This window comes from Tachysurus vachellii, chromosome 7, assembly GCF_030014155.1.
Source record: "Tachysurus vachellii isolate PV-2020 chromosome 7, HZAU_Pvac_v1, whole genome shotgun sequence".
Taxonomy (NCBI): Eukaryota; Metazoa; Chordata; class Actinopteri; order Siluriformes; family Bagridae; genus Tachysurus; species Tachysurus vachellii.
The window spans coordinates 29,178,083-29,189,183 of NC_083466.1; the positions used below are offsets into that span (position 1 = coordinate 29,178,083).

The window sequence follows — 11,101 nt, forward strand, 5'->3', positions numbered from 1 at the left end:
TGCTCCTGATACTTTCTGATACTCTTCAGCTCCTGTCATCAAATGAGTCTCATCCAGTTTTATTTGCTGTTCTTTTTGTAAATTAGAGAATAATTACATAAATAATTTTCAATTACAAGTTTACAATTTTACAAGTTTATGAGAAAACAGACAAAAAGCTCCTTAACCTGCTTTAAATATGCAGAACTTATTTATTTTTCTAAAAACAGAAACATGTATGTTATTGTATTATATTACATTATGTATATAATGGTAGGGTACAATATATAATGGTAGAGTACAATGGTAGAGTACATAGAGTACGTATATAATGGTAGAGTACCATATAATGGTAGAGTACATGGTAGAGTGGATCAGTGCATCCAAGATGGCGGCGCGGCAGTAGCACGCAGCGGCCTCTCCGGATTCAATACGGTGCTATTTACATTTTCTAAGTTTTTATTTACGGTTTTTAGCCCGACCATTGCTTCTACATGGATGCCAGGCACAGCGGTGTTCATGTATACCACCATCAGGACCTAATAAAGTACAGAAATCGCGTAACAACCAACCTGCACGATGATGTACTGTATAGGCTACGTGACCTCGGCTTGCTGCGGAGACCAGGCCTCCAGTCCCCGGTACCGCCTGATACCAGAGACCAGGAGAGGGGACGCCGAAAGCGGTGCGCAAGGAAGCGGAAGCGCGGTAAGCGGGCGGGGGTCCGTGCTAGGCTAAAAACAAACCCTAGCCGGCCGGCTCTCCCGTCCATTCTACTAGCCAACGTTTGCTCCCTGGACAATAAACTGGACTACAACCGACTCGAACGCTCTACACGGAGAGAGATTAGAAACTGCTGCGTGTTTGTTTTCACGGAGACGTGGCTCAGCGACAGAGTTCCGGACGCCGCCATTCAACTGGACAGGCTAACTTCATTTAGAGCCGACAGAAATGCAGCTCTGTGCGGTAAGACTCGCGGTGGTGGTGTGTGTGTTTATATCAACACGGATTGGTGCAAGAACTCTGTGCTTGTTTCTAGTTACTGCTCATCGTCAGTGGAGTTTGTGACTGTTAGATGCAGACCATTTTATTTACCACGGGAATTCACTACTGTTTACATTGTCGGAGTTTACATTCCTCCTAGCGCTAATGCTAAAGAGGCGCTAAGTGAGCTATACGGAGCTATTAGCGACCTACAGAATGTTCACCCCGACGGACTTTTTATCATCGCCGGAGATTTCAACCATGCAAATCTCAAGTCAGTGCTCCCTAAATTCCATCAACATGTGGACTTTGCTACGAGAGGTGAAAACACGCTGGATCTTGTTTACACAAACATTCCCGGCGCATACCGTGCGGAGCCCCGCCCCCACCTCGGCTACTCAGACCACATCACTGTTATGCTAATTCCAGCATACAGACCACTCGTCAGACGCTCAAAACCGGTTATGAAGCAAGTGAAAACCTGGCCAGCAGGAGCCACCTCTGCTCTTCAGGACTGCTTTGAGTGCACTGACTGGAATATCTTCAGGGAGGCTGCAACCAACGGTGACTCTGTCAACTTGGAGGAGTACGCGTCATCAGTGACCAGTTACATCGGCAAGTGCATTGATGACGTGACCATCTCCAAGACCATTACTACACGCTCCAACCAGAAGCCGTGGATGACTGCTAATGTGCGTGCTCTGCTGAGGACTAGAGACCTAGCCTTCAGAACAGGGGACAGGGCGGCCCTAAGAACAGCAAGGGCCAAACTGTCCCGAGCCATCAGAGAGGCAAAGTGCGCACACGCCCAGACTATCCACAGCCACTTCCAGGACAGCGGAGACACCCGGCGCATGTGGCAGGGCATACAGGCGATCACAAACTACAAGACAGCTTCACCTGCTTGTGATAGCGACGCCTCCCTCCCAGACGCGTTGAACGATTTCTACGCTCGGTTCGAGGTACAGAACAACGTAACGCAGAGGAAGTCCATCCCTCCCCCCGACGACCAGGTACTCTGTCTATCCACGGCCGACGTGAGGAGATCTCTATGCAGAGTTAACCCACGGAAGGCTGCTGGACCAGACAACATTCCTGGCAGGGTGCTCAGAGAATGTGCAGAACAGCTAGCGGATGTCTTTACGGACATCTTCAACATTTCCCTGAGCAGCGCCGTTGTTCCTACGTGCCGCAAAACTACCACCATCGTTCCTGTCCCAAAGAAGTCTACAGTGTCCTGCCTCAATGACTATCGTCCCGTTGCACTCACACCCATAGTTATGAAGTGCTTCGAGAAGCTCGTCATGAGGCACATCAAGACGCAGCTACCACCCTCACTGGACCCCCTACAGTTCGCGTATCGTCCAAACCGCTCCACAGACGATGCCATTGCCACAGCTCTCCACTTAGCCCTCACCCACCTGGACAATAAAGACACTTATGTACGAATGCTGTTCATAGACTTTAGTTCAGCATTCAATACAATCATCCCTCAGCACCTGATTGGGAAGCTGAGCCTGCTGGGACTAAACACCTCCCTCTGCAACTGGATCCTGGACTTCCTGACTGGGAGACCTCAGTCAGTCCGGATCGGGAACAGCATCTCCAGCACCACCACACTGAACACTGGAGCTCCTCAAGGCTGCGTGCTCAGTCCACTGCTGTTCACTCTGCTGACTCACGACTGTGCAGCAACGCACAGATCGAATCATATTATCAAGTTCGCCGATGACACGACCGTGGTGGGTCTCATCAACAAGAGCGACGAGTCAGCATACAGGGAGGAGGTGCAACAACTAACTGCCTGGTGTAGAGCCAACAACCTTTCTCTGAATGTGGATAAAACTAAAGAGATGGTTGTGGACTTCAGGAGAGCACGGAGTGACTACTCTCCGCTGAACATCGACGGATCATCTGTGGAGATCGTCAAGAGCACCAAATTTCTTGGTGTTCATCTAGCGGAGAACCTCACCTGGTCACTCCACACCAGCGCCATCACCAGGAAAGCCCAGCAGCGTCTCTACTTCCTACGAAGGCTGAGGAAGGCACATCTCCCTCCCCCCATCCTGACCATGTTCTACAGAGGGACCATTGAGAGCATCCTGAGGAGCTGCATCACTGTCTGGTTCGGGAACTGCACCATCTCAGAATGCAAGACCCTGCAGCGGATTGTGAGGACAGCGGAGAAGATCATTGGGGTCTCTCTTCCCTCTATCACAGTCACTTACACCACACGCTGCATCCGCAAAGCCAACAGCATTGTGGATGACCCCACACACCCCTCACACACACTCTTCACCCTCCTGCCATCTGGAAAAAGGTACCGAAGCATTCGGGCCTTCACGACCAGACTGTGTAACAGTTTCTTCCCACAAGCCATCAGACTTCTCAACAACTGAAATGTACTGTACTGAGCACAACATACACACACATCATCTGTATGGACTGCATAGACCCTCACAAAACACACACACTGACACAACATACTGTTTACATGCTGCTTACAATCCAGCAAACTGTTTACATGCTGTTTTGCACACCTTGTCTGCTGTTTTTTGCACAAACTGTCCCAACATTTCAGCCGTTTTTGCACATACTGTACAATATCTCAGCCATTTCGCACATACTATATTAACACATACAGTATTAACACTGGTCGGTCGGCGCTGTTTCTGTGACTGTTTACTATTTATTGTCTTTTGTATACTGCATTTTTTGTACTTTTTGTATTGTCTTGTAACTTGTGTCTGCACTGTCATTGTCCTGCACTGTCTTGTCCTGCACTGTCTGGTCCTGCACTGTCTTTTGTCCTGCACTGTCTTGTCTGTCTTGTTTGTCTTGTCCTGCACTGTTTGCACCAGGTTGCACAGTTGCACTTTATGTGGCTAAGACTACTTACAAGTCTTTAGCCCTGTCTTTGTTTCTATGTAGCACCTTGATCCTGGAGAAATGTTGTCTCATTTCACTATGTACTGCAACAGCTATATATGGTTGAAATGACAATAAAAGCTTCTTGACTTGACTTGACTTGAGTAAATAAAGAAAAAAGTATTTAGAAAAATATTTAGAAATTAAATCATTTTATAGTTAAATAATGTATTCCACCTGCTCTATTACTGTAAATGATGTACAAAATAAATAATAATTTGTTATTAATGGACAGAGATTCACTCACCTTCAGTGTTGCTCAGACTGTTAAACAGACGCTGGTCAATTCTGTTCATGTGATTCTTCACCCACTTGATGCCGGTATCTGCACACACATGACGACCGTTCTGTAGAGTAAAGCTGTAGAGGAGAGAGAAGATTTACATCAGTGTGAAACTGTAATAAAATCAGAAAATCAGACACTCTGACACGCCTCAAACCTCCAAGATAATATAAAGTTAGATTCATATATAAGATTTATAAGTTAGATTCAGTACCAAGTTCAGTTCTATTACACACAAGAATTAATAGACATGAAAATATTAACTTTATTTATTCATTAAAAATAAACAAGGGACTGAACACTTACATGACTCCAGGTTTTGTACACTGAAGCTTTGTTACTTCATAATCTGTAATGACTCTTACAGAGATTGGTTGTGTCTGAAAGCTGAAACAGCACTGATCTGGTCCATTTCCCTCTGTGTGAAAACATTTCTACATTTAGTTCTGTGATTAAATGTTCAATAAGAAAATATTAGACACTTTTATATCTAGTATCAGATGCAGATTATTGTAGCTATTAAACTGTATTATGTCACAGTTGAGTTCTGGACTCTGATTGGTCAGAAGGTGTTGATTAATTCTCTATAACAGCAGCTCTGACTGTAGTGCAGGTTTATATTAATGTACTTATTTGTTTCTATAGTAACAGCTTGTTCACAGGGACTCGTATGGCAGACACAACGCATAAACAGATGTAAAAAACTGTGTGATCATTGATGTAGTGAAGTTTACACATGAAGTGAGAATAGAGGCTGGTGAGGAACGACTGTTCTGTAGAAGATATTTTACCCACATTAAATCGAACTAAAACCAGAGAGTATATATATGAAATGTTATTATTTAATAAATAAATAAACAAACAAACAAACAAACAAACAAATAAATAAATAAATAATATTCATCAACAGCATCATAGAAAAAAAAGTAAAATCTTAAAAAGATAAACTTTATCTTACTCTGGGCCTTTGTGAAGGACTTAAAGCAGGCGAGAACAAGCAGAACCAGCAGGAGAGAACGAGAGATCATGACTGATGATGATGATTATGATGAGGAACAGAATGGTATTGATGCAGATGTATCAGGTTTCAGATGGACATTTGGACATTGTTTCAAAGGACTAGAAAGCCACCACACGATGAGATCCAGTTCTTTTTATTTCTGAAATAGAGAAATATCATCAGTGCATACGTTTTTACTATTTATTTTAAATATCATGAGCTGTTACATAATTGTTGTGTTATGTGTATAGTTATATAATACTTTTACAGTATTCTGTGTGTCAGACTAGGGAGAAAGAACAAGAGGCCCTTTTTCCAGCTGTTAACATTATACATGCTAGAAGGATGGGAACGTTAGTGGGGTTTGTGTGCAGGTGGTCGATAAGAACTAAAAATGGAATGAGGCCTTGTTGAGGTGATAAATCAAAGGGATACTCAAAGTGTACGGGGTGCACACACACACACACACACACACACACACACACCTGGGGTACAAAAGGGAGAGCTGAAACACTAGAATTTGCCTGTTCACCCTGTAGACTTTGCACTGTGTGGCAGACGCCTTTTGCTGCAGCAAAATAATATTCTTTCTTTACTTCTTTGCTTTTCCCACCACCTCTGTGTTTTATACATCTAGATCCAAACTGCCACCACAGCACTTCTGAACAAATAGGTTTTGATTCAATTCAATTCAATTCAATTCAAGTTTATTTGTATAGCGCTTTTTACAATGGACATTGTCACAAAGCAGCTTTACAGAACATAAACATAGAACAAAAGATAAACATAAGGAGAAGTATAAAGAATTAGAATAATAAAAATTCTAGATATATACAGATCACAGTGTGTATGTATGTATGTATGTATGTGTGCGTGTATGTGTATTTATCCCCAATGAGCAAGTCTGAGCAAGTGCTCAGGCAACAGTGGCAAGGAAAAACTCCCTTAGATTGGTAAAGGAAGAAACCTTGAGAGGAACCAGACTCAAGGGGAACCCATCCTCATATGGGTGACACTAGATGGTGTGGTTACAAATATACAAGTATCACAGAGTCCAACTGGAGCCGGTAGATCTGTAGATGTCTCAGTGTTCTCACAGAGTCAGCCTTGTCTCAGTGGAGGTTTTGAGTCATGTTTTGATTGTGATTAGTGAGTCTATGTTACGGATGTTTTCCGGGAGTGAATTCCAGAGACGAGGAGCAGTGAGACTAAAGGCTCTAACACCCATGGTGGTTAAACAGGCAGGAAGTGTAATAAGGAGCCTAGATGAGGAAGAGCGGAGAGTACAAGAGGGAGTGTAGAACTGTATGAGATCTGAGAGGTCTGGTGGAGTAAGACTGTAAACAGCTTTAAAGGTGATGAGATGAATCTTAAAATCAATACAGTGTTTAATAAAGAGCCAGTGGAGTTGTTGAAAGGAGGGAGTAATGTGATGCGTGATGGGAGTTTGGGTTATTATACGGGCAGCAGAGTTCTGAATAAGTTAAAGTTTGTGAAGAAGCTTTTGTGGCAATCCAGATGAAAGTGAATTACAGTACAGTAATTAATGTGGGAGGTGAAAAGTGAATGTGTAAGAATGGCAGCAGTTTGTGGGGTGAGGTGTGGGCGGAGACGAGCAATGCTACGGACATGGAGGTAACATGATCTGGGAACGCTGTTAATATGTGACTCAAAGGACAGATTACTATAAAAAGATGAGCCCCAAGTTTCTATCCTGGGCAGAGGGAGAAACTGAGGAACCATCAATGTAAAGTGAAAGATTGTTGGACTTGAACAAGGTAGATTTTGAAGCTATTAGATGTGACCTAATGGGAGAAGATAGATTAAGAATAGAAGAGACCCAGGACAGAACCTTGGTGGTCACCACTACTGACAGGGAATGGCTGGTAGGAGCCAAGTGTGAGAAATTGTGTCAAAGGCTGCACTCAAACATAAGACGAAAAGGATTGTTAAGGGTCAAGCATCAGCAGCTGTCAGTTACTAGTTATTAGTGACCTTCATTTAAGCAGTTCAGTATGGAAATCAGACTGAAAAGCTTCATTCAGATTATTGTCACTAAGGTGAGGTGGGCACTCTATGTTTCGAGACTTAAGAACTTTTGTACATCGCTCTGGATAAAGCCGTCTGCAAAATGCTGCAAATGAAAATGCAACTGCTTGTTCCAGAATTTAGACAATGAAATGGAGATTTGATATTGGATTTAGTTTTTAGGACAAGATTTTAGATTTCAGATTCAGTGGGAAGCTTAAAGTAAGAGAGAACATTGAGAGGAGAATCAACAGGCACACTGTGGATGTGGCTATAAAAGATATTAGATGGAGAAGTGCTGCTGATGATTATTATATATTTTATCATTGAAGAAAGTCATTAAAGCTTTACATTGAGCAGTGCAATACAGGTGGAAATGTATCTGAGGGTTTTAGCATATTGTTAACTGTAGAAAATAAGTTACTACAATTAGTTTATTGTACTAAACAGATCTAGCTGTAGTCAGATTGATTTTTTTTTTACATTTTTGAAGGACATGGTATGATGCAGAGATTGAGATAATGGTACATTAACAGTAAAGGAAACTAATATATAATACAATAAATGTCAATCACATTTATGTGTATCTCTATTTCCATGTTATAAATCAAACGAAATGAAACACAACAAATATCTTTTCAGCTCTATTTCATATCTACATCATGAAATCTCCAGTCTTTTATCTCCCTCCCCTTTCTAAACATGGACTCTTCCAGTCTTACCCCCGCCTTTCGGTGACAGATGGACTATTCCATAAGGTTCCACCTGAGTTAGAGGTAAACAGGTAAAGAGCGCGCGCGCACGGTAACAGGGTTCCCACTCTTTTTCAGAGATCATTTTCCAGGACTTTTCCAGGACATTTCAAATTTAGCAAAAAAAGACAAGGCTCACAGATACACGGCCTAGAGTAACATGTCCTTCTCTCCAGAAGTCTTAAACAACATACACTTTATGGCTATTACTTAACTATACTTTTAAAGACAATTTGTCATGTGAATGAAATTTCAACATTTATAAAATAAAAAGACCGCATATATTAATACCCTTTCCTTTCTCAGGCCAATGCCGTCAAGCATGCTTTAGTTTGCTGTGCATTCCCCTTGCACATGAAATTCAGATTAACAAGGTTAACATAACCTGCTTACCCGTCACCATTTGCTGAAAACATTCAAGCACTTAAACCATTCCTAGCACCTGAAACCGCCAACACAAGACAGCGTCATCCAGCGAGATTAAACAGCATAACAAAAACTCAGCGTCCCCGAACAGAGCGCTTTCTTTTACTAACGTTAATTGTTTTGACCAGTTGTAAACTGTTCTTTAAATGATCAAGAACATTTAAAAATAATAATTTTCCAGGACAACAAGATTTTTTCCAGGACAATTTATGTTTTCTCTCATTTTCCATGTGTTTTCCAGGACTGGAACATTAGTCATTAATTTTCCAGGATTTCCAGGTTTTCCAGGACGCGTGGGAACCCTGGGTAACAGGAAGGTGGGTCGGATCAGTATGTTGTAAATAGTTTGTACAGGAAAGTGAGCTAGTTTCATTGTTTGTGCTCGTATCACACTGTAAGTATATATTATTTCTGACTGTCTAACGTCAACTTCTGCAGAATGATTTTCACTGATATTTATATTTAATGTTGTTCATGTATATTAAACTCATCTCAAGTCATGCAGTACGCATGCGCACTAGAGTTGTTTACCCTGTCAGCAGGATGTGCGCAGAAACCAAGATCATGTGATCGGTTCATGAACAGCTTTAACGTCCATATTCCAGTTTACACAAGTAGTTTAGACAGTTTGTGATGTTACATCTATCTCAACTGATCAGTATTTTGTTTGTATAATAAAAAAGTATTAATGAAGTAATGACTCTCTCTCTCTCTCTCTCAGTCTGTAATAACATTGTCTTGTGTTTTCTCTGTATGTATATCTGTATTGTATATTTATAGGACCACATTTCTATACAAAACCAATAAATGAAGTGATGTAGATTTGAAACAGTTTCACTTTGAGACATCATTGTTCTGACCAGACAAACTGTAGCCTTCAGCCAGACACTAAACATCAGCAGACAACACAGTCGAACACTACAATCAGCTTATTTCATGTAACCAGTAATAAAATATCATTGTAAAGCACAGGAATAAACTTACCCAAGTTACTCGAAGGGAGAGCCACAGTACATCCACAGGGTCATTAACCCTCAGTGTGTACAGTACTCACAGTCTGAGACTGAAACATAATCCATGAACCCTGAACACAGGAAGTGCTGCAACAATGGTGCTCCCACTCGACAAAATACCCCAAGATGGGTTCCAGAACTTTAATAATGTACTCTCATAAACCAAGAACAATAAGTGGAGCTAAAACTCTTCTTATACAACGACATGTAAACAAAAAAATAAAACATTGGAAAGGGCATAATTCAAGAAGATAAAACAGGAAAACAAAGAAAATAAATCCCACCAGCTACAGAGATTCCATCTCGTTCCTCTGTTTAAGATGTTTAGAAGATTGAGAGAGTGTAGTTTGGGTGTCTAGGTGATGAAAAACCTCTCAATCACAAGAAACCCAGCTGTAGTTTTCACCTAAAATGAGGGAGAATCTGATTGTTTAAAACACTGTAACCAAACATATCTCACTCTACTGGTATTAATAGTGTAAAATAAAATGAAGATAATTAAGTGTCTCTTTATTAAAATATTAATCTTGTAAAGATTTGTTGTTGTGTAGATCTTTGTCGGTACTCATTAATACATTGTTTTTGTTCATATGTATAAGCACAAAGTCAAATGTAGGTAGATATGAAGCTGATAGATGCACTGGAAGTATAAATAAATAACAAAAACAAAAGTGTCTTTGGTGAAGTAATTGGACTTCTGATCAGAATGTCATGAGTTCAAATCCCAGCACCACCTTGCTGCAACTGCTGGACCCTAGAGCGAGGTCAGTAACTCTAACCCTCTTAACTGTTCAGATGTATAAATGAGATTAATGTCAGTTGGTGTGGATAAGGGCATCTGCTAAATATTGTAAATGTACTCCACTACTTACACTACACCACTATAGGTATTCCAATTATTACATCCTGCCACCATTGTAGAAAATACCATAAACTAAAACTATAGTACGGTGGCTGAGAAGTGCAAAACAAAATAACAAATCCGGAAACAAAATAACAAATTAGAAAACACAATGACATTTCAGAAAAACCAAAAAAGGTAGGTATAGTGTGCGAATAGAAGTCTTACTACTAATTGGACATTACATCTGTCACCCGTATACTAGCACTATACCACCACAGACACTAATATACTTGGAGTGGGATCCATTAGCAGAATTATTTAAAGACAAAATCAGCAAAAACACAGAAAATCACAGTCAGAAACACAATGAAAACAAACAATACTTTGTGCTGAAGCTAATGGTCGTGTGGTTTAAAAACCCTAAATCCCAGAAGTGTCCTTTGACACAGAAGTGACTAAAACTCGGGCAATGGCTCCCTTCAGTGGAGGAGGAGACAAAGTTTTCCAGAACCACAGCGTCAGCGGTCATGGATCATTTTTACTGCATGGAACCACCACTTGAGGGCGCTGCTGCTCAGGAAGTATAGAGAGTACACACATGATGGGAATTCTGTGTCTTTTAATCGAATCAGTTCATTTCTTCTCATGAAGCTCACAAATACAGTAAGTGTCGATTCTTTTATTTTCTCTCAAACGGACAGTTTGTGATATAATGACCAGTTATTGTTGTGTGTGAACTGTGGCCCAAACTGTTTATTAAATCTTACACATTATCATTAGACTCTACACCCTTCTGTTTGTTCCTTTTCTCTCTTTCTCTTTCATAAAAAAACAATCACATGCCATTAATATAAATTAGAAATA

The 11,101-nt window shown here is 41.0% G+C and overlaps 1 long non-coding RNA gene across 1 annotated transcript; it reads left to right on the top strand.

Annotated features, from left to right (window-relative positions):
* The first annotated feature begins 8,236 nt into the window (after window positions 1-8,236).
* On the top strand, window positions 8,237-9,209 carry LOC132849133 (uncharacterized). The gene is made up of 2 exons (XR_009648820.1): window positions 8,237-8,774; window positions 9,161-9,209. It is a non-coding gene; the product is annotated as an uncharacterized LOC132849133 (long non-coding RNA).
* The last annotated feature ends 1,892 nt before the right edge of the window (window positions 9,210-11,101 follow it).